At 37.9% G+C, this 25,327-nt stretch overlaps 1 pseudogene; it reads left to right on the forward strand.

The window, feature by feature from the left end:
* Positions 1–2,161: 2,161 nt before the first annotated feature.
* Positions 2,162–24,839, forward strand: LOC114223751 (actin-related protein T2-like; annotated as a pseudogene).
* The last annotated feature ends 488 nt before the right edge of the window (positions 24,840–25,327 follow it).

Below are 25,327 nucleotides of genomic sequence, written 5' to 3' on the forward strand. Positions count from 1 at the left end.
TGTCCGATATAAGTATTGCTACTCCATCTTTCTTTCAACATCCATTTCCATAACAAATGTTTCTCCATCCCTTCACTTTCAATCTGCAGGTGTCTTTAGGTCTGCGGTGAGTCTCTTATAGGCAGCATATAGATGGGTCTTTTTTTTTCTACTTTGTCACCCTACAGCTTTTGATTTTAGCATTTAGTCCATTTATATTCAAAGTAATTACTGATAAATAATGTATTTATCATCATTTTGTTACTTGTTTTTGTAATTTTTCTCTGATCTTTTTTCTCTTTCTGTCTTTTATGGTTTGCTGGTAGTTTTTACTGATATATTTGGATCCCTTACTCTTTATTCTTTGCATATCTATTACTGTTTTTTGCTTTGTGCTTACCATTTGGTTTATATATAACATCTTCTGCATATAGCAGTTTATATTAAGCTAATGGTCACTTAGTTTTGAACCCATTCTTTACTCTTCTACCCTCCACATTTCAGATATTTGGTATCATATTTTACATCATTTTATTTTGTGCTTTTCTTGACTGATTTTTATAAGTACACTTTTTTTTTTTTGCTTTTGTGCTTCCTATTTTTTTCTCTTACTTATTTTTGTTTGTTTTGCACTCACAGAGTCCCCCCTAACATTTCTTGTCAGGATGATTTACTTGTCATGAATTCTTTTAACTCTTGTTTTCTGCAAAACTCTTTATCTCTCATTCTTTTTTTTTAAGATTTTATTTATTTATTTGAGAGAGAGAGAGAATGAGAGAGAAAGCACATGAGATGGGGGGAGTGTCAGAGGGAGAAGCAGACTCCCTGCCAAGCGGGGAGCCCGATGCGGGACTCAATCCAGGGACTCCAGGATCATGACCTGAGCCGAAGGCAGCCGCCCAACCAACTGAGCCACCCAGGCGCCCTTTATCTCTCATTCTTATTCTGAATGATAGCCTTGCTGGAATAAGTATTAGTGGATGTGGATTTTTAACTTTCAGCACTTTGAATATGTCATGCCACTTTCTTCTAGTCTGCAAGATTTATGCTGAAAAATAAGCTGATAGCATCATGGGGTTTCCTTTGTATGTAACTGTCTTCTTTTCTCTTGCAACCCTTAAAATTCTTCCTTTATCACTATTTCTTGTCATTTTAATTATTGTGTGTCTTGGTGTGGACCTCCTGGGATGAATTTGTTTAGGGATTTCTGTGCCTCCTGAATCTGGATCTCTGTTTCTGTCTCCAGATTTGGGAAATTTTCAGCTATTATTTCTTCAAATGCATTTTCTGCCTCCTTTGTCTCCTTCTTCTGGGAAACATATAATGTGAATATTATTATACTTGTTGGAGTCACTGAGTTCTCTAAGTTTATTCTCATTATGCAGTATTTGTGTGTCTCTCACCTGTTCATTGCTTTCCATTGCTCTATTCTCAGGTCACTGATACATTCCTCTCCTTCCTGTAGCCTCCTATTTATTCCATCTATTGTATTTTTAATTTCATTTATTGAGTTCATCTTTGATATATTATTTTTTATCTCTTTGTCAAGGGTCTCACTGATATCCTCCTCCCTTTTCTGAAGTCCAGTGACTATCTTTATGATCATTTAAGTTCTCTATCAGGCATATTACTTATTTCTGTTTTGGTTAGATCTCCTGCTGTAATTTTGTCCTGTTCTTTCATTTGGGATATATTCCTATGTCTCCTCATTTTTTCTACCTATCTGTGTCTGTCTCTGTAGACTAGAACCTGGCACTTCAGGGGAGTCTTCTATGTGTGTTGTTTGTACCCTTTGTGTTTGAGTCACTTTTTCTTTCATTTCAGATGTTGGCACTGACTCTCTGCCTGTTGTGGGCTGTGCTTGTTTTCTGCGGTGTCAGTGAGACGCAGGCAGGCTGGCTTTGAGGAGACAAGGGCACAGGAGGACTGGGGAAGGGGCTACGGTGTTAGCAAAATTTTCTTTGAGTCCTAGGTCTAGGCCAGATCCTGGAAGTGCACACTAGTGGTGGCAGTCAGGTCATGAGGCACAGAAGTGTTGAAGAGGGCATGAGTGCCTGGTGTCTGTGTGTGTGGTGGCTTGGCAGGTTGCAAGCAAGGCTTTAGCAAAAGTTGTGCTGAGCTTCTAGCCTAGGCCAGATCCCCCAAGTGTGGTGGCCACCAAGGACACAGTACAGTGGTGGCTATGGACATTGTAAGCTTTAGTGGCCGTGGTGGCCAGGAGTACAGTGCACAGAGATGGTGGTGGCCTGGGAGATGCAGCAGCTGTGTGAAAGATGTAGTGTCTGTGTGCAAGGTGGCTGTATCTGAAGACAGTGGTGGTGGCCTGGAATGCAGGATGTCTGTGTGTGGGGCAGGTGGGTGTGGTGCACATGGAGTTAGCAAAATTTGTGCTAAGCTGCTAGTCCTAGGCTGGATCCCCTGAAGCTTGGTGGCCACTAGGGGTGAGGCCTGTGACAGTGGCAGCAACTGGGGCACAGTGTGCAGCAACCATTGGTGCTTGTCAGCTGGGATGGTCACATGTGGCTTTAAAAAACTTGCTTTTTGAGGGCACCTGGGTGGCTCAGTTGGTTAAGCGACTGCCTTCGGCTCAGGTCATGATCCTGGAGTCCCGGGATCGAGTCCTGCATCGGGCTTCCTGCTCAGCAGGGAGTCTGCTTCTCCCTCTGACCCTCTTCCCTCTCGTGCTTTCTATCTCTCATTCTCTCTCTCTCTCAAATAAATAAATAAAATCTTTAAAAAAATTGCTTTTTGAGCCCAGGACCAAGGCCTACAGGCTTGGAGTGAGCAGGTGTTCACAAGAACTCAGGTGGGGTACACTGCTAGCAGGTTAGGTAGCAAGTGTCTGTGTAGCACTACCTCCCGCAGGTAGCTCTGTTTATGCTGGGGGGCAGGGGAGGAAAATGATACCCGTCATCTCCTTTGTTCCCAGAAAAGTTCCCCAACATGCTCCAAAATCCACTTAAGCAGATATAGCTCCCATTTGTCCCATGCTTTGTGCAAGCTGTGGCTTCTATGTTGCCTCTCTGTGGGCTGTTATCTCTTTAGGGGCAGGGTCCCAGCTACCACTAGCCCTACTAGCTTGCTCAGTGCTGAGTTAGCTGACTTTTAATGCTCCAGGCTCCAAGTCCTGCTGGTTATATAAAATCATGGATTTCAGCTCCTCTGGTTTTGAAGGCCAGACGTTATGGGGATTCATTTCCCTGTGTGGGCTCCCTGGTGCTTTCCCCTCTTTGTTCTTGCAGCTCCCTCCCTCCTGTGGCCAGCTCCAGACCACTGTTTCTGGCCTTCCTAAACTCTCAGATGTGGTTTCTTCTCTAAATTTAGTTGTGGAGTTTGTTCTGCTGAACTTCATGTCACTCTCCAGTTTATTTACTCTGATGTGAGTGATATTGAGTTGTAAACGTGGCTCAGGGTGAGCTTCGGGTTCTCCTATTCCACCATATTCCCCAAAATCCCCATCTATTAATTTATATATTTTTTTGTATTTCTAAAAATTTCATGTTTTTTCCTTTTTAATGGTTACCTCCATTATTCACTTTTTAAATTCCAGTATAATTAACATACAGTGTTAGATTCACTTCAGGTACACAATGTAATGATTGAATAATTGTGTACATTAGTCAGTGATCATCATGATAAATATACTCTTACTCTACTTCATGTGTTTCACCTTTTCCCCCACCCATCTCCCCTCTAGCAACCACCAGTTTGTTCTTTATATTTAAGTGTCTGGTTTTGTTTATCTCTTTTTTTCTTTGTTCCTTTGTTTTGTTTCTAAAATGTCACATATGAGTGAAATCATATAGTGTTTGCCTTTCTCTGACTAGCTTATTTCACTTGGTATTTATTATATCTTCTAGATCCATCTGTCATTGAAAATGGCAAAATTTCATTCTTTTTTATGACTGAGTACTCCATTATATATATAATATTCCTCATAATACGTATATAGATATATAGATTATATTATATTAATATTATACAGATCACACCTCTTCTTTATCCATTTATCCATCTATTGATAAAGACTTGAGTTACTTCCTTATTTTGGCTATTGTATGTGATACTGTAATAAACATAGAGGTGCATATGGTTTTTTGGATTAGTGTTTTCCTTTTCTTTAGGTAAATTCTTACTGGTGGATTTACTGGATCACATGGGTAATTCTATTTTTAATTTCTTGAAGAACCTTCATATTATTTTCTATAGTGGCTGCACCAACTTGCATTCCCACCAACAATGTACAAGGGTTACTTTTTCTCCATATCTTCATCAACGCTTGTTATTTCTTGTTTTGTTTTGTTTTTTAACTATTCTGACAAGTGTGAGGTGATATTTCATTGTGGTTTTGATTTTCATTTCCCTGATAATTACTGCCATTACACATCTTTTCATATGTCTTAGAAAAATGTCTATCCATGTCCTCTGCCCATTTTTAATTGTATTATTAGGTTTTTAAGTGTTGAGTTGTATAAGTTCTTTGTGTATTTTGGATACTAACTCCTTATCAAATATATCATTTTATTTTTTATTTTTAAAGATTTTATTTATTTATTTATTTATTTATTTATTTATTTATTTATTTGAGAGAGAGAATGAGATAGAGAGAGCATGAGAGAGAGTAGAATCAGAGGGAGAAGCAGACTCCCTGCCGAGCAGGGAGCCCGATGCGGGACTCGATCCCAGGAGCCTGGGATCATGACCTGAGCCGAAGGCAGTGGCTTAACCAACTGAGCCACCCAGGCGCCCTCAAATATATCATTTTAAATATATTTTCCCATTCAGTAGGCAGTCTTTATGTTTCATTGGTGGTTTTCTCCAGTAAACAAAAGCTTTTTATTTTGGTTCGTTCCAATAGTTTAATTTTGCTTTTGTTTCCCTTGCCAAGGAGATATGAAAAATTGTACAAAAATGTTTCTATGATGTCAAAGTGATTACTTCCTAAGTTTTCTTCAAGGATTTTTTTTTTTTTTTTGGTTTCCAGTCTCATATTTAGTTCTTTCATCAATTTTTATTTTATTTTTGTTTGTGGTGTAAGAAAGTGATCCCATTCCATTCTTTTACATGTAGCTGTTCAGTTTTCCCAGTGCCATTTGTTGAAGACATTCTCTTTCTCCCCATTGTATATTCTCACTCATTTGTTGTAGATTAGTTGACCATAAATGTGTGGGTTTATTTCCGGGCTCTTTCTTTTGTTCCATTGATCGATGTGTTTATTTTTGTGCCACTACAATACTGTTTTGATTAATACATCTTTGTAATATATGTTAAAATCTGGTATTGTGATTCCTCCAGCTTTTTCTTTCTAAATATTGATTTGGCTATTTTGGGTCTTATTGTGGTTCCATACAAATTTTAGGATTATTTGTTCTACTTCTGTGAAAAATGTTCTTGATATTTTAATAGAGATTCATTAAATCTGTTGATTACTTTAAGTAGTATGAACATTTAAAAATATTGGTTCTTTGAATCCATGAGCATGCCATATTTTTCCATTTGTGTCATCTTCAAATTCTTTAATCAATGTTTTATATTTTTGAGAGTACTGGTCCTTCACCTCATTGGTTAAATTTATTCCTAGGTATTTTATTTGTTTTGGTGCAATTGTAAATGAGACTGTTTTCTTAATTTCTCTTTCTGTTATTTCATTATTAGTGTATAGAAATTCAACAGATTTCTTTATATTAATTTGAATCCTGTGAATTTATTGAATTCATTTATCAGTTCTAGTAGTTTTCTTGTGGAGTCTTTATGGTTTTCTGTATATATATCATGCCATCAGCAAATAGTGAAAGTTTTACTTCTTACCAATTTGAATGCCTTTTATTTGTTTTTGTTGTCTGCTGTATCTAAGATATTAAGTATTATGTTTAATAGAATTGGTGAGAGTGGACATCATTCTTATTCCTGAATCATAAAGAAAAAGATATTAGCTTTTCACCAATAAGTATGATGTTAGCTGTGGGTTTTAGATGTATGGCCTTTATTTTTTTTACTATTTTTCTTTAAATTTTTATTGTTATGTTAATCACCAAACATTACATCATTAATTTTTGATGTAGTGTTCCGTGATTCATTGTTTGTGCATAACACCCAGTACTCCATGCAAAATGTGCCCTCTTTAATACCCATCACCAGGGTAACCCATCCCCCCATCCCCTTCCCCTCTAGAACCCTCAGTGTGTTTCTCAGAGTCCATTGTCTCTCATGGTTCGTCTCCCCCTCCAGTTTCCTCCCCTTCATTCTTCCCCTCCTGCTATCTTCTTTTTTCTTTTTTTTCTTAATATATATTGCATTATTTGTTTCAGAGGTACAGATCTATGATTCAACAGTCTTGCACAATTCACAGCACTCACCATAGCACATACCCTCCCCAATGTCTATCACCCAGCCAGCCCATCTCTCCCACCCCCCACCACTCCGGCAACCCTCAGTTTCTTTCCTGAGATTAAGAAATCCTGAAATCAGTGAGGTCATATGATACGTGTCTTTCTCTGATTGACTTATTTGTCTCAGCATAACACCCTCCAGTTCCATCCACGTCATTGAAAATGGCAAGATCTCATTCATTTTGATGGCTGCATAATATTCCATAGTATATATATACCAAATCTTTGTTATCCATTCATCTGTCGATGGACATCCTGGCTCTTTCCACAGTTTGGCTATTGTGGACATTGCTGCTATAAACATCGCGGTGCACGTACCCCTTCGGATCCCTACATTTGTAACTTTGGGGTAAATACCCAGTAGTGCAATTGCTGGATCGTACGGTAGCTCTATTTTCAACGTTTTGAGGAACCTCCATACTGTTTTCCATAGTGGTTGCATCAGCTTGCATTCCCACCAACAGTGTAGGAGGGTTCCCCTTTCTCCGCATCCCCGCCAACATCTGTCGTTTCCTGACTTGTTAATTTTAGCCATTCTGACTGGTGTGAGGTGGTATCTCATTGAGGTTTGGATTTGGATTTCCCTGATGCTGAGCAATGTTGAGCACTTTTTCATGTGTCTGTTGGCCATTTGGATGTCTTCTTTGGGAAAATATCTGTTCATGTCTTCTGCACAGTTCTTGATTGGATTACTTGTTCTTTGGGTGTTGAGTTTGATAAGTTCTTTATAGATTTTGGATACTAGCCCTTTATCTGATATGTCATTTGCAAATATATTCTACCATTCTGTTGGTTTTCTTGACTGTTTCTTTTGCTGTGCAAGAGTTTTTATCTTGATGAAATCCCAATAGTTCATTTTTGCCCTTGCTTCCCTTGCTTTTGGTGATGTTTCTAGGAAGAAGTTGCTGTGGCTGAGGTCGAAGAGGTTGCTGCCTGTGTTCTCCTTTAGGATTTTGATGGATTCCTGTCTCACATTTAGGTCTTTCAACCATTTTGAGTCTATTTTTGTGTGTGGTGTAAGGAAATGGTCCAGTTTCATTCTTCTGCATGTGGCTGTCCAATTTTCCCAACACCATTTGTTGAAGAGACTGTCTTTTTTCCATTGGACATTCTTTCCTGCTTTGTCAAAGATGAGTTGACCATAGAGTTGAGGGTCCATTTATGGGCTCTTTATTCTGTTCCATTGATTTATGTGTCTGTTTTTGTGCGAGTACCATACTGTCTTGATGATGACAGCTTTGTAATAGAGCTGGAAGTCTGGAATTGTGATGTCGCCAGCTTTGGTTTTCTTTTTCAACATTCCTCTGGCTATTCGAGATCTTTTCTGATTCCATACAAATTTTAGGATTCTTTGTTCCATTTCTTTGAAAAAAGTCGTTGGTATTTTGATAGCGATTGCACTGAATGTGTAGATTGCTCTAGGTAGCATTGACATCTTCACAATATTTGTCCTTCTAATCCATGGACATGGAATGTTTTTCCATTTCTTTGTGTCTTCTTCAATTTCTTTCATGAGTATTTTATAGTTTTCTGAGTACAGATCCTTTGCCTCTTTGGTTAGATTTATTCCTAGGTATCTTATGGTTTTAGGTGAAATGGTAAATGGGATCTACTCCTTAATTTGTTTCTCTTCTGTCTTGTTGGTGTATAGGAATGCCACTGATTTCTGTGCATTCATTTTATGTCCTGCCACTTTACTGAAATTCCTGTATGAGTTCTAGCAGTTTTGTGGTGGAGTCTTTTGGGATTTCCACATACAGTATCATATCATCTGCAAAGAGTGAAAGTTTGACTTCTTCTTTTCCGATTTGGATGCCTTTGATTTCTTTTTGTTGTCTGATTGCTGTGGCTAAGACTTCTGATACTATGTTGAATAGCAGTGGTGATAGTGGACATCCCTGCCGCATTCCTGACCTTAGTGGGAAAGCTCTCAGTTTTTCCCCATTGAGAATGATATTTGCTGTGGGCTTTTCATAGATGGCTTTTATGATACTGAGGTATGTACCCTTTATCCCTATACCCTGAAGAGTTTTGATCAACAAATGATGCTGTACTTTGTCAAATGTTTTTTCTGCATCTATTGAGATGATCATATGATTCTTGTTCTTTCTTTTGTTAATGTATTGTATCACATTGACTGATTCGCGAATGTTGAACCAACCTTGCAGACCAGGGATAAATCCCACTTGGTCGTGGTGAATAATCCTTTTAATGTACTGTTGGATCCTATTGCCTAGTATTTTGTTGAGAATTTTTGCATCCATGTTCATCAAGGATATTGGTCTGTAATTCTCCTTTTAAATGGGGTCTTTGGTGGCCTCATAAAACGAGTTTGGAAGTTTTCCTTCCATTTCTATTTTTTGGAGCAGTTTCAGAAGTATAGGTATTAATTCTTCTTGAAATGTTTGGTAGAATTCCCCTGGGAAGCCATCTGGCCCTGGGCTTTTGTTTGTTGGGAGATTTTTGATGACTGCTTCAATTTCCTTAGTGGTTATAGGTCTGTTCAGGTTTTCTATTTCTTCCTGGTTAAGTTTTGGTAGTTGATACATCTCTAGGAATGCACCCATTTCTTCCAAGTTATCTAATTTGCTGGCATAGAGTTGCTCATAATATGTTCTTATAATTGTTTGTATTTCTTTGGTGTTGGTTGTGATCTCTCCTCTTTCTTTCATGATTTTGTTGATTTGGGTCATTTCTCTTTTCTTTTTGATAAGTCTGGCCAGGGGTTTATCAATCTTGTTAATTCTTTCAAAGAACCAGCTCCTAGTTTCGTTGATCTGTTCTACTGTTCTTTTGGTTTCTATTTCATTGATTTGTGCTCTGATCTTCATTATTTCTCTTCTCCTGCTGGGCTTAGGCTTTATTTGCTGTTTTTTCTCTAGCTCTTTTAGGTGTAGGGTTAGGTTGTGTATTTGGGACCTTTCTTGTTTCTTGAGAAAGGCTTGTATTGCTATATACTTTCCTCTCAGGACTGCCTTTGCTGCATCCCAAAGATTTTGAACAGTTTTGTTTTCATTTTCATTGGTTTCCATGAATTTTTTTAATTCTTCTTTAATTTCCTGGTTGACCCATTCATTCTTTAGTAGGACGCTCTTTAGCCTCCATGTATTTGAGTTCTTTCCAACTTTCCTCTTGTGATTGAGTTCTAGTTTCAAAGCATTGTGGTCTGAAGATATGCAGGGAATAATCCCAATTTTTTGGTACCGGTTCAGACCTGATTTGTGACCTAGGATGTGATCTACTCTGGAGAATGTTCCATGGGCACTAGAGAAGAATGTGTATTCCGTTGCTTTGGATAGAATGTTCTGAATATATCTGTGAAGTCCATTTGGTCCAGTGTGTCATTTAAAGTCTTTATTTCGTTGTTGATCTTTTGCTTAGATGATCTGTCCATTTCAGTGAGGGGGGTGTTTAAGTCCCCCACTATTATTGTCTTGTTTTCAAAGTGTTTCTTTGCTTTTGTTATTAATTGCCTTATATAATTTGCTGCTCCCACGTTAGGGACATAGATATTTACAATTGTTAGATCTTCTCGTGGGATAAACCCTTTAAGTAGGATATAGTGTCCTTCCTCATCTCTTATTACAGTCTTTGGTTTAAAATCTAATTTGTCTGATATAAGGATTGCTACCCCAGCTTTCTTTGGTGTTCTTTAGCATGGTACATGGTTTTTCACCCCCTCACTTTCAAGCTGGGGGTGTTTTGGGTCTAAAATGAGTCTTTTGCAGACAGCATATCAATGGGTCTTGTTTTTTTATATAATCCGATCGCCTGTGTCTTTTGATTGGGGCATTTAGCCCATTTACATTCAGGGTAAGTATTGAAAGAAATGAATTTAGTGCTATTTTATTGCCTGTATGGTGACTGTTACTGTATATTGTCTGTGTTCCTTTCTGGTCTATGTTGCTTTTAGGCTCTCTCTTTGCTTAGAGGACCCCTTTCAATATTTTTTGTAGGGCTGGTTTGGTGTTTGCAAATTCCTTTACTTTTTGTGTGTCCTGGACACTTATCTCTCCTTCTATTTTCAGTGAGAGCCTAGCTCGATATAGTATTCTTGGCTGCATATTTTTCTCGTTTAGTGCTCTGAAGATATCATGCCAGTCCTTTCTGGCCTGCCAGGTCTCTATGGATAGGTCTGTTGTCAATCTAATGTTTCTACCTTTGTAGATTACATATCTCTTCTCCCGAGCTGCTTTCAAGATTTCTCTTTGTCTCTGAGACTCATAAGTTTTACTATTAGATGTCGGGGTGTTGACCTATTTTTATTGATTTTGAGAGGGGTTCTCTGTGCCTCCTGGAATTTGATGCTTGTTTCCTTCCCCAAATTATGGAGGTTCTCTGTTATAATTTGCTCCAACCTCCTGCCCCTCTCCCTCTTTCTTCTTCTTTTGGGATACCAATAATTCTAATGTTGTTTCATGTTATGGTATTGCTTAATTCTCAAATTCTGCCCTCATGATCCAGTAGTTGTTTATCTCTCTTTTTCTCAGCTTCTTTATTTTCCATCATTTGGTCTTCTATATCACTAATTCTCTCTTCTGCCTCATTTATCCTAGCAGTTAGTGCCCCCATTTTATTGCACCTCATTAATAGCCTTTTTGATTTCGACTTGGTTAAATTTTAGTTCTTTTTTTCTCCAGAAAGGGTTTCTCTAATAACTTCCATGCTTTTTTCACGCCTAGCTAGTACCTTTAAAATCATGATTCTGAACTCTTGGTCCAATATCGTACTAATGTTCCTATTGAGCAGGTCCCTGGCAGTTGGTCCTACCTCTTGTTCTTTTTGTTGAGGTGATTTTTTTCCATCTTGTCATTGTGTCCAGAGGAGAGTAGATGAATGAGAGAATAAAATGCTAACAGGGTTATAACGTCCTCAGAAAATATAGTCTAAACAAATGAGAAAAGACCTGAAACTAGGGGAAAATAAAGGGAAAGAAAGAAAAAAGAAAAAAAAGGAAAAGAAAAAGATAAAAACAAACAAAAACAGAACAAAACAAAAAAACAGAATATGATCACATATGATCAGGCTGGTGCCTAGATCAGTGCCACACACTAGATGTTTGGTGTATTTTGGTCTGTTAGAAGAAAGTGTCTCCCAAAATTTTGAAGAAAGAAAACTGCATGTATGTACAAAAATAAGGGTTGATACGATGAAGGGATGCAATATGACTGTAAAGTTGAAAAGTATAAAAAAATATAAAAGCATTTGATTAGATAAGAAGTTGTTTGAAAAAAGAAAGAAGAGAATTTAAAAAATAAAAGAAAAAAAATGGGAGAGAATGTGATCAGGTAGGAGACTAGAAAAAAGCCATACACTAGAGATTTAAGGTATATTTTGATCTGTTAGAAGAATCTGTATCTCAAAATTTAAAAGAGAGAACAACTTATATATATATGCCAAAAATAAGGGTAACTACTATGAAGGGATAGAATATGACTCTACAAATGAAAAATGAAAATGTTTTTTAAAAAAGGGATTGATAAGATGTTGGTTGAAAAAGGGAAAAAGAAAAATTCAAAAAAAAAAGACAGTTAAAAAAATTAACTTTGTAAAACTAAAAATCATGGTAAAAAGGCCATGAATTCTATGTGCAGTATTCCCCTAGCACTGGAGTTCTGCCGTTCTCATTGATCAGTAAACTTGGTCTTGGCAGGCTGTTCTTGCTGATCTTCTGGGGGAGGGGCCTGTTGCCATGGTTCCCAAATGTCTTTGCGGGAGGTGGAATTGCCCGGTCCTTGCCAGTCTGGGGTAATTATTCTGCTCGGGTTTGCTCTCGGGAGCTTTTTTTCCCTGCAAGCTTTTGGTACAGCTTTGGAGGACGAGAGTGAAAATGGCGGCCCCCCAGTCTCTGCTCTGGAGGGGCCGAGAACTCAGGGCCCCACTCCTCAGTGAGCCTCCAGAGAAAAGCAGTCAGTCACTCCCCTCTCCCTGGTCTCCGTCCACACTCCGTGCTCACTGACCTGTGACCAAGCATTTCTATCTCTGGCACCCGACTTGGTGTGGAGTCTCCAAACCCAGCAATTCCCTGTGGTGTGCTCCCATGCCACTCCTCCCAGGGGAGGAAGGGGAGTCTCCCCAGGTCTGCCGCTTGTTGGGTCCCTGCTGGAGGAGCAGTGGCCCGACTGTTTTGCGGATCATGATTTATGGCAACGCTGAGCTGAGAGCCGGCGCCTCAGCTCCGTCTCTGCCGCCAGCTTCCCCGCTCCGATACCTGGGAGCTCTGCCGCACTCAGGCACCTCTGGTGTTTCTGTGACCCCGAGGGTGCTGAGACCACACTGTTCCACGAGGGTTCCACCCCCCGCTTAGCTACTGGCGCGACGTCCCTCAGCGGAGATGACTTCTAAAATTCCAATTTTGTGCTCCGTGGCTCTATCACTTGCCAGAAGCGGCCGATGGAGGCCCCCTCCCCCGCTGTCTATCCTCCCAAATATCGCTTCGAATTCACTTCTCTGCACGTCCTACCTTCCAGAAAGTGGTTACTTTTCTGTTCAGAGAGTTGTTGCTATTCTTTTCTTCGATCTCCTGTTGAGTTCGTAGGTTTTCAGAATGGTTTGATCCCTATCCAGCTGAATTCCTGAGACCAAACGAAATCCAGGTCTCCTACTTTTCTCCCATCTTGCCCCGCCCTCCCATATATGGCCTTTATTATGTTGAGGTATGGTCCCCCTAAACTTACTTTGTTGAAAGTTTTTATTGTGAATGGATGTTGTATATTGTCAAATGCTTTTTTGGCATCTATTGAAGTGATTATATGGTTTTCATGCTTTCTTTTATTAATATGATGTTTCATGTTGATTTAGTTGTGAATATTGGACCACTCTTGGTCCCTGGAATAAATCCTGCTTGATTGTGATGAATTTTTTAATGTATTGTTGGATTTGGTTTGCTAATATTTTATTGAAGATTTTTGTATCTATGTTCATCAGAGATATTGGACTATAGTTTTCCTTTTTTATTGTCTCTATTTGTTTTTGGTATCAGGGTAATCCTGGCCTTGTAGAATGTATTTGAAACTTTTTTCCTGTTTAAAAATGTATTGGAATAGTTTAAGAAAAAAAATATTAACTCTTCTTTAGATGATGGTAGAATTCACCTGTGAAGCTATCTGGTCCTTGACTTTGGTTTGTTGGAGTTCTTTTTTTTTTTTCAATTTTCTCAGTTTATTTTTTTCCAATATTTATTTTTATTTTTTTAAATTTAAAATCAACTAACATATAATGTATTATTAATTTCAGAGGGAGAGTTCAGTGATTCATCAGTTGCATATAATACCCAGTGCTCATTACATCACATGCTCTCCTTAATGTCCATCATCCAGTTACCCCATCCCCCCACTCACCTCTCCTCCATCAACCCTCAGTTTGTTTCCTATGATTAAGAGAAGTCTCTATTTCATTTTTTTCTGCTCTTATATTTATTATTTCCTTCCTTCTACTGGCTTCGAGATTTGTTTATTTCTTCTTTTTCTAACTCCTTTAGGCATAAAATTAGGTTTTTATTTGAGTGGGTTTTTGTTTGTTTGTTTTTGCTTCTTGGAGTAGGCCTGTATTGCTATAATATTCCCTGTTAGAATAGATTTTGCTGCATCCAAAAGATTTCAGACCACTGTGTTTTCATTTTCATTTATCTCTCTTTTTTTAAAATTTCTTCTTTGATTTCTTGGTTAACCCATTCATTTTTTAGTAGCATGTTATTTAGCTTCCAAGGATTTGTGTTCTTTTAAGACATTTTCTTGTGATTGATTTCTAGTTTCACACCGTTGTGGCTGAAAACATGCATGATAAGATTTCAATCTTTTTCTTTCCTAAGTTTTCAATCTTTTTGAATTTGTTTTGTCTTATTATGTGGCCTAACATGATCTATTCTAGAGAATGTTCCACTTGAAAAGAATGTGCATTCCAATGTTTTTGGATGGAATGTTCTGAATATATCTGTTAGATCCATCTGGCCTAATGTGTCATTCAATGCCAATGTTTCTTTGTTGATTTTCTGTCTAGATGATCTATTCAGTGATGTAAATGGGGTGTTAAAATCCCTTCTATTATTTTTTTCCATCAATTTCTTCCTTTATGTCTCTTATGGTTGCTTTATGTATTTTAATGCTCCAATATTAAGTGCATAAATATTTACAATTGTTTTATCTTCTTGTTGGATTCATCCCTTTATGATTATGTAGTGTCCTTTGTCTCTTGTTACAGTCTGTGTTTTAACATCTATTTTGTCTGATATAAGTATTGCTACACCAGCTTTCTTTTTGCTTCCACTTGAATGATAAATGTTTTTCCATCCCTTCACTTTCAGTCTGCATGTGTCTTTAGGTCTGAAATAAGTCTCTCATAGGCAGCATATCAATGGGTCTTGCTTTTTAAAATCAGTTGCATCACCCTATATGTTTTGATTGGAATATTTAGTCCATTTACATTCAAAGTAGTTATTGATAGGTGTATACCTATTGCCATTTTGTTATGTGTTTATGATTGTTTTTATAGTTCTTCTCTGTTCATTACTTCTCTTGCACTCATCCCTTGTGTCTTGATAGTTTTCCAAGTGATACGCTTGGATTCCTTTTTCTTTATTTTTTGTGTATCTATTACAGCTTTCTGATTTGTGGTTACCATTAGGTTTACATATAACATGTTAAGTTTATAACAGTCTATATTAGCATGATGATCACTTAAATTTGAACCAATACTAAAAACACTATATTTTTACTCCCTCCTCCATGTTTAATGTATATGATGTCATACTTTACATCCTTTTATTTTGTAAATTACTTGGCTGATTTTTATATATAATTTATTTTACTGCTTTTGTTCTTTAACCTCTGTACTAGTTTTGTAAGTGATTAATCTACTACTTTTATCATGTTTGTATGTACCTTTGAATTTTTTTCTTTTCCTAATTTTCTCATTCTTGACTATGGCCTTTTCTTTCCCCTCAAATAATTCCCTTTAACATTTCTTATAGAATTGGTTTAGTGGTGATGAATTTCTTTAACTTTTATTTGTCTGAGAAAATCTTTCTCTCTCCTTTTATTCTGCATATAGCTTAGTTGGTTAGAATATTCTTGGCTGCAGTTTTTTTTTTTTTTTCCCTTTCAGTACTTTGAATATATCATGCTACTCCCTTCTGGCCTACAAAGTTTCTACTGAAGAATAAGCTGATAGCTTTATGAGATTTCCCTTATATATAACTTTTCTTTTCTCTCACTGCTTTTAAAATTGATATTTTAATTTTTATGTGTCTTGATGTATACCTTTTTTGGTTCATTTTTTGGGGTCTCTCTGTACCTTGTGGATCTGGATGTCTGTTTCCTTCCCCAGATTAGGGATGTTTTTATTTCTTCAGATAAGTTTTCTGCCCCCCTTCTCTTTTTCTTTTGGGATTCCTATAATGCAAAATTATTACACTTCATGATATGCCTGAGTTCACTTAAGGTATTCTCTCTTTGTAAGATTTGTTGTTGTTCAGCTTGGTTGCTTTCCATTACTCTTTCTTCCCAGTTTGCTGATCCATTTTGCTCCCTGTTATCTACTGTTTATTCTCTTTAGTGTACTTTTAATTTCAGTTGAAGGTCTTACTGAACTTCTCCACTCTTTTCTCAAATCTAGTATCTTTGTGAACATTCTTTGGATTCTCTATCAAGCATATTGCTTATATTTATTCCAATTAGGTCTTTTGATGTGATTTTGTCCTGTTGTTTCATTTGGGATATATTCTTCTGTCTCCTTATTTTGTCTAACTTTCTATGTCTGTTTCTTTGTATTAGGAACGTCAGCTATGCCTCCTGATCTTGAAAGTAGTGACCTTATGAAGAAAAGGTCTTGTAGTACCCTGTAATGCAATGTCTACTGTTCACCAGCTCCTGGCACTGTAGGGGTGCCTCGTTTGTGTATTGCATGTGCCCTACTGTTGTGGTTGAGGTGTGTTTGCATTCAGTCCAGTTGGCTGTAATAGCCCTCTTAGCCTGTTTTGGGCAGATTTCATCTCTTTGCAGTTAAGGGTCCAGTTTGGGGCTGCCTTGAGTTTATAGTATGGTCAAACCAGATGCTTTCCCTCAGTTCATTTGCTGTAACTGTGGTCACGCCAAACTGCAGGGGACTCTCTTTGCCTTGTCCCCTGAGAGCCTTTCATTGGTATGTAGGCCCTGCAGTCAGACCAGATGTCTGCCCCCCCCAACTGTTGGGTTTGCAGTGACCCCAATCTACAGAGCTCTCTCTTTGTGCTGCTTCCTGTGAGGTATGTATTGGTGGGTGGGGCTAGCAGTCAGATCAGTTGTCTCTTCCTAGCTCACTGCTGGGGCTACAGTGGAACTGGTGTGTGTGATTATCTTTCTCTTTCTCTAGGGCAGGAGTCACTTTGCAGTGGTGTTGGCCACTTTCAGGGCTTCTTACAGAATGAAATATGACAGGAGCCACCTTGGACATAATCTTGTCCAGTGGGGTGGGTTGGATGGGGCAGTCTGCAAAAGAATATGAGGGGCAAAGCATGCAGTATTTGTAAGCTAGGTGGTGAGTGTTCATGCTGATTCCTACAGGTGTGTAGGTATCTAGGCTGGATATGTAGAGATAAATGGTGCTAACCTGCTCTTTTCTTTTTTCTGGAGAAGTTTCCTAAAAATCCCTGCCTCTCAAGCACATGTTCTGAGATTAGTAAATTAATCTTCACATATAACCCAGGAATTTTTCCAACTGCTGCTTCTATGCTGTTTCTTGGAAGGGTTGTTTTTTATGCTGTCTCTTTAAGGGTGAGGACTCAATTTTCTCTCACCCTCTAGCTCTACCAAAGGTGACCCAGAGATTTTTAAATTTTCTAGTGTTAAGCCCTACTAATTGTAATAACTTACAGAGTTAAGCCCCTCTGGTATTCACAGCCAAATACAATGGGTACTCATCTTCCCAGTGTGGGTCCTTCTTGTGTGGGGTGCCTAGTGTGGAGTCTGTTCCATTCCCCCCCCCTTTTTTTTGCTCATGGTGCCACTCCCATATGTGGTTATTTGCAAGTTAGCTTGGTTCTAGTTCAAGACACTACCTTTCCTGTGATGTTTAATATGCCCCCTCTCTATGATTAACTGTGGAGAATCTTTTTCTGCCAGTCTTCAGTTTGTTTTCTGGTTTAGTTATACTGATGTGGCTTTTTTTATCTAGGCATATCCATGGGGTGAGGTGAGCTTAGAATTCTCCTATTGCACTATCTTCCCATGTTCCGCCTCTATTATTCACTTTTTACTTTTATGCTATTTCCATTTCCAAAAGGGCAATCTCCAAAATTATTAACCATCTTTTTAGTTCTTTTTGGGACAGGCTTCCCTGGATGCCACTATTAACTTGCTATCTATTCTGCTTATTATGCCTACTTTACTTCTTACATATAAATGTTTTCACTTAGCCTTTATTATTTCAGGAACCCATCATTGGCATTGCTATCAAGGAGACCCATTCTATAACAGCATCTCCTACCAGCAGCCATGACCTTTGGAGGATATCCAAAAGATTGTCAACAATGCTGGTGTCCTTCTCACCAGCAGATTTATTATTTTGAAAAATAAAACCCTCCCAGAGAACGTAGTTGGTTGGTAGGTTTTTATCATCTCTATGTGGTATACATACTCTGGCAGTCCTACTTTTCTAAAACTTTTGATCCCTTCTACTGTCTTACATGGGGATTCATTTATTTTTTCATTATCTAGGATGGGCCATCACATTGCCTAAGCTTCAAGAGCCATCTTTTTTTTTCCTAAGAGCCATCTTAGAAGTGCATTAGTACCATCTTCCAGAGTTACTGCTTTGTTATTAAAAACTGATATTAACAGGTCCACCCCTTCCTTGTTCAAATTATGTTGTGATTTGACTACAGTTATTTGTCTTAGTGGCCAGAAGCACTATTGTAGATAAAGCCTGAAGGAGGGCACGTGATGTAATGAATACTGGGTATTATATGAGACTGATGAATCACTGACCTCTACCTCTGAAACTAATAATACATTACATATTAATTAATAAAATTTAAAAATAAATAAATAAATAATAAATAAATGAATAAATTCATTAACAAAAAAGCCTGAAGGGACCTTTGAAGTTTTCTAATGCAGAGACTTCCACATCATCTTAAAAGAAGAAAGGTATCAGACTGTAACAGGGAGCAGGGGACCACCTTTGCCGAATCATATGTTTCAGTGCAATATGATGATTCAAGATTTTTAAGTCTGTTTCTTTGGATGTCTCCATCTTATATCTCAGGGCCTCAGTCCTTCCCAAATAGGACCCTGACCTTAACATAGCAGCCATGCAAAGCCTGAGATTTAAAACATATCTGGAACCCCACTACCCTTATAATTAAATTCTGAACCTGATTCTCACTTATTTTTGTCCTCTGGATGTGAGAGATGAGATTCTCTTTAGAAACTGTCAAAGAGGTCCTCACTTTTGCACTTTGCATTATATTGTTGATTAATTACCTTTCATTGTCTTTCTCCAATGTAATGATGTTACTCAGCAGGAGCCATCAAATTCCATTGTCCTTATAATTCCTGCTTTCCCCAAACTTCTCAGAATCCTGAGATACAGCACCCACCAGTGTGTTCCTTCTCATTAGTATATGATTCCAGCCCACCACTGGTGAGATTATTTTTCTTTTACAACTGCACCTCTAGAGCATGATAGATACCATCTGTGGGGTCATTGCCTCCTGGCCAGTGAATTATTAAGATTCAAAATTCCATTTTAGATTCTGCTTCCTAAAATTACTTCAGAGGCAAATGCTTTTATGTTATGTTTTCTGGGATATGGGCATTAAGACTGATATTTGCATTCAGAGAGTATTGTGGTGAGTACTATTGACAGCAATACATAGAAGGGAGTGAGGGTAGCAAAACTGAGCAGTCATAAATTGAACTGTGTGGTTTATTTGCACAACAAGCTTCAGCTAATCCCATGGAGAGCAATTGACCTGGTGTGGGCCTTCACAGTTCATGCAATTTGGATCAAGGGGGCTAGGATGATACCTCCCTCATTGATCACTGGATGTAGGCTGCTCCTGGTCAGGCAACACAACCTTAGGCAATTTAGCTCCCATTAGCTAAGAAGAATATCTAGGAAGATCCCTGGCTGTGAGTCATCAGCAGGCAACACTCCTGGCAGCTGGGAGATAAAAATACATTGGTTCTGAATGGTGGGAACTGGGCAGTACAACATAGCACTTACTACTATATTACAAATAGTCACAACACCTATCTGCCATGGTTTCTGTTTATGTTTTTTTCTCTACCGGTTGGAATCCTTCTATTCCTGCTTGTAAATGCATTTTCAGACTGTTCATTGGCCTTGTATAAAATAAAAATTATTATATTGATTTTTTAATTGAATATTAATTATATTGATTTTTTTTTAAATTCCACAACCTTGCTGACATTTTGTTTGTTTGTGGATTCCTTAGGATTTTCTATATATAGAATTATGTTATCTGTAAATGCATATAATTTTATATCTTCCTTTCCAATTTGGAGGCCTTTTAGTTTATTTTATTGACTAATAGCCCTAGCAAGAATGTTCAGTATAATATTCAATAAGAGTAGTGAGAATGAACATCTCATTTTGTTCCTGATATAAGGGGAAAGCATTCAGTCTATCACTAATATGTATAATGCTAACTATAGATTTTTTCATAGATGTCCTTTATGAATTTGAGGAAGTTAAATTCTATTACTCATTTTTGAGTGTTTCTATTATGAAGGATGTTGGATTTGGGCAAATGTTTTTTCTCTACTGAGATTATATGGTTTTTATCTTTTATTAATATGATATATTATATTGATTGATTTCTTCATTTGAACCAACCTTGCATTGCTGGAATAAATTCCACTTGGTCATGGCATATTATTCTATTTATAAATTACTGTATTCAGGATAGCCACATGCAAAAGAATGAAGTTGCACCTTTACTTCACACCATATGCCAGGTTAAATAAGTATGGGTTAAGACATAAATGTTTGATTTAAAATTGTATATCTCATAGAAGAAAACAGGGGTAAATCTTCATGAATTCAGATTTGACAATAGAGTCTTAGATATGACACAGATAACACTAGCAACAAGAGATAAAATAGGTAAATTGTAGTTCATCACCAATGCAAATGCCTGTGGGGCACCTGAGTGGCTCAGTCAGTTAAGTGTCTGCCTTCAGCTCAGGTCATGATCTTGGGGTCCTGGGATCAAGCTCCACATCAGGGTCCCTGCTCAGTGGGGAGTCTGCTTCTCCCTCTCCTTCTGCCCCTCCCCCCCGCTCCTGCTCTCTCTCTCTCTCTCTCAAATAAATAAATAAAAATCTTAAAAAAATACAAATGCTTGTGATTTGAAAGACTATCAAGAAAGTGAAAAGACAACTCACAGAATGAGGAAAATATTTGAATATCATATATCTGATAAGGTAGGTTTTTAAAAAGATTTTATTTATTTATTTAAGATAGAAAGAGAGCAGGAGCAGGGGAGCAGAGAGAGAGGGAGAAGCAGGCTCCCTGCTGAGCAAGGAGCCTGATGTGGGGCTCGATCCCAGGACTCCAGGATCATGACCTGAGCTGAAGGCAGACGCTTAACCACCTGAGCCACCCAGGTGCCCCTGATAAGGTAGTTTTATCTAGCATATATAAAGAACTATCATGACTCAATAATAAAAGACAAACTTACTTTATTTTTTATTTATTTATTTTCATTAAGTTCAATTAGCCAACATATAATACTAAATCATTAGTTTTTGATGTAGTGTTCAAGGATTCATTAGTGCATATAACACCCAGTGCTCATTGCCCTCCTTAATACCCATCACCCTTTCACCCCATCCCCCCAACCCTCTCCCTTCTGTAACCCTCATTTTGTTTCCTGGAGTCCAGAGTCTCTCATGGTTTGTCTCCTTCTCTGATTTCTTCTCATTCAGTTTTCCCTCCCTTCCCCTGTGGTCCTCCACACTATTCCTAATGTTCCATATATGAGTGAAACCATATGATAATTATCTTTCTCTTCTTGACTTATTTCACTTGACATAATCCCCTCCAGTTCCATCCATGTCAATGCAAATGTTAGATATTCATCTTTCCTGATGGCTGAGTAGTATTTCATTGTATATATGAACCACATCTTCTTTATCCATTCATCTGTTGAAGGACATCTCAGCTCCTTCCACAGGGGGCTATTGTGGTATTGCTGCTATGAACACTGGGGTTCATGTGCCCCTTCTTTTCACTACATCTGTATCTTTGGGGTAAATTCTTAGTAGTGCAATTGCTGGGTCATAGGGTAGCTCTATTTTTAATGTCTTGAGGAACCTCCATACTGTTTTACAAAGTGGCTGTACCAACTTGCATTCCCACCAACAATGTAAGAGGGTTCCCCTTCTCCACATCCTCACCAACACTTGTTGTTTCCTGTCTTGTTAATTTTTTTCCATTCTAACTGGTATAAGGAGGTATCTCATTGTGGTTTAGATTTGTATTTCCCTGATGGCTAGTGATATTGAACATTTTTTCATGTGTCTGTTAGCCATTTGTATATCTTCTTTGGAGAAGTGTCTGTTCATGTCTTCTACACATTTCTTGACTTATTTGTTTTTTGGGGGGTTGAGTTTGAGAAGTTCTTCATAGATCTTGGATACTAGCCCTTTATCTGTAATGTCATTTGCAAATGTCTTCTCCCATTCTGTGGGTTGCTTCTCAGTTTTGTTGACTGTTTCCTTTGTTGTGCAAAAAGAAAAAACAAATTGCTTTTGTTTCCCTTGTCTTTAGAGACATGTCTTGAAAGTAGTTGCTGAGGCCAATGTCAGAGGTTACTGCCTATGTTTTCTAGGATTTTGCTGTATTCCTTTCATCCATTTTGAGTTTAGAAACATTTAGGTCTTTCATCCATTTTGAGTTTACAAACTTACTTTAAAATGGACTGAGCAACTGAATAGATATTTCTCCAAAACAATAAACTAATGGCCAATAAACATATGAGAAGATGCTTGACATCTTTAGCTATCAAGGAAATATAAATCAAAACCACCATGAGATGTCATATCATACTTAATATAATGCCTAGAATAAAAAAGTCAGATACTAATTAGTGTTTGTGATCATGTGGAAAAGTATAAGCTCTCCTACACTGCTGGTTTGAATGTAAAATGCCTCAGACACTGGAAAACAGACTGAAAGTTTCTTAAATGATTAAACATAGTATTATCATATTTCTAAGCTTTTCCATTTCTAGATATATAACCAGGGGAAATGAAAACATAAGTCTTTCCAAAAACATATTCAAGATTTTTTTAGCAGCATATTTCTTAATAGTCAAAGATGGGAAAAATCCAAATGTCTGTTAACTGATGAATGGATAAACAAAATGTGCTCTCTCTAAGAAATGTATGAACCTTGAAAACAATATATAAAGAAGATGAAATTGGTCACAAAAGTTAACATATTTTATGCTTCCATTCATAATATGCAAAAGAGGTAATAAATCCATAAAGACAAAAAATATATTAGTGGTTGCTTAGGGCTTGTGGGGAATGGTCTGAAGATGTGCTGCTTGAAGGGTATGGGATTCTGTTTGAGCCGATGAAAATGTTCTAAATTGATATCTATGATGTTTGTACCTATCAGTGGATATACTAAGAAACATCATGTTATATACTTTAAATGGGTAAATATTATGGTATGTGGAATTTGTCTCAATAAAGTTGTTTAAAAATAATTGCAAGAAGGGGGAAAGACAAATGTTCTGAGTGGTGCTGGAACTGAGTTACAGGAATCCCCACTCAGACCCAAATTTGTATCTGGTGCTTAGCTTCTCCCCTTACAAAGGGAAGGGTATTTTCATCACCACATAAACATCAGCTGAACAGAGCAGAAGAAACCAGTTCTCTGGGTAAGGACATAGCTTTGTAGCTTCCCTTGGTACTAAAGCTTGGTCCCTGCTTCAAGTTCACAGGTTTATCAAAGCTGTTCATAGGTATAATTTGCCTTACTCTGCTTATGTTTCACCAAACAGGAAATGCATATGGCTCAGAATCCATACTCTTTAAAATCTCTCTGATATTCTCTGGGGACTATTTTTGCTATGGCTAGATTGTTACATAGGGGAAAATCATCCCTGAAATTGCCTCAGTGGGCCTTGGGCTCTCTGAAAGGAGGCAAGATTCATGGGTTGAGGACAGTGTGTTTAGGGGAATTGGGGACAACCTGGTAGCTCTGCCTGAGTGTCAACATGAGAACTTTGGAATCCTATGGTTGTAAAACATCCAGAGGTGCTTGTTGTCTTACAAAGTGACCAAGTTTCCTTTATTTTGTTGAAGTTTGGAAGAGCATACTGTAGAAATATTTAACACATATGTATTAGATATTCCAGCTATAATTTTTGACAATGGACCAAGACTCTGCAAAGCAGCCATATCTGGAGAGATTGGACTCCATCATGTCATCAGTTTTGTCATGGGGCATCCAAAATTAAATATGCTTTTGTCAGGAGACTGTTAGAAAAAGTACTTTGTAGGGAAGAAACCCTGTACAAGTATGAAGTCTTGCATTTACACTACCCCCATGAGTATGGACTGGTAATAGGATATGATGACATGGAAAAACTCTGAAAGTATCTTTTTGAGTGGGAGCTGGACGTAAAACCCTGTCAATGGGCTGTGCTCATGACTAAATCCTTCTTGGACCCAAGAGAGATTTGAGAAAAAATAGCAGAAGTGATGTTTGAGACCTTCGATGTGCCTGCCTTCTGCCTGTTTAACCATGCAGTGGTAGTACTTTATACAGCTCTACCTCTGTCATGGGACTAATGGTGGACAGTGGGGATGGGGTTCCTTGCACTGTCCCTATCTTTGAGGATTATTCCCTGCCAAATGCTCTCACAAAGCTCTAAATGGCAAGAAAGGACATCACAGAGAATATCACCTGGCTCCTCCTCACTAGTGTGAGCACCTTCCCTCGTATATTTGACAAGTCTTACTGGGTGATATCAAAGAGAAGCTGTGTTATGTGGCCTTGGAGCAAGAGAAAGAACTATGTAAGAGGCCAGATGATAGCATGCCAACTGAGAGAATTTAAACAGCCAATTGAGAATGTCATCTGTATTGAGAACCAGCTGTACCAGACGCCTGAGATTCTTTTTGCACCTGACCAGCTGGGTATCCGCAATCTGGGACTCTCAAAAACAGTCTCCAGCAGCATTATGAAGGGTGGCACTAAAATTCAGAAGAATCTTTTTGTGAAAATTGTGTTGTTTAGGGGCATTACTTGCTTCTCTGGGCTTTAGGAAAATCTTATGAAAGAACTGGAATAGCTGGCTTCCAAAGGGACCCCCCCATCAATATCACAGCTTCTTCTGATAGGTGTTTATCTGTGTGGATTGGTGCATCCACTGAGAATTCTCTGAACAATTTTAAACAGATGGGGATTATCCCTGAAAGTCTCAAGGAGTTTGGGAGATTTATCATTTAGAAAAGATGATTTCTTAAAAAACCTTACATGGTGGGGACAAGTCTAAATGTCAGATCATAGGAACACCAGTGGGAGGTGGTATTGTTCTTCAAGCAAGATGTTTAGTAAAACTATTTTGCCATTTTGGGTTTCAGTTCACTCTTGGTGGCACATTATTGTAACCATTGGTGTATAAATATCAGTGTCTCCACTTTTAACTCTTTTGGGTGTATATTTAAGAGTGGAATTTCTGGGTCATATGTTAATTTTATGTTTAAATGCTTGGTGAGCAGCAGCACCATTCATTTTACATTCCCAACCACAAAGCATGAGTGTTCTTTTTCTTCACATATTTGCCTACACTTATTATTTCCTGTTTTTGAATAATAGCCATTCTAAAGTATATGAACAGGTATCTCTTGTTTTTTTTAAGATTTTATTTATTTATTTGAGAGAGAGAGTGAGAGAGAGAGAGAGCACATGAAAAGGGGGAGGGTCAGAGGGAGAAG

This window comes from Eumetopias jubatus, unplaced genomic scaffold (genome assembly GCF_037043125.1).
Source record: "Eumetopias jubatus isolate StellerSeaLion01/CBP00866 unplaced genomic scaffold, mEumJub1_p1.0 scaffold_11, whole genome shotgun sequence".
NCBI lineage: Eukaryota > Metazoa > Chordata > Mammalia > Carnivora > Otariidae > Eumetopias > Eumetopias jubatus.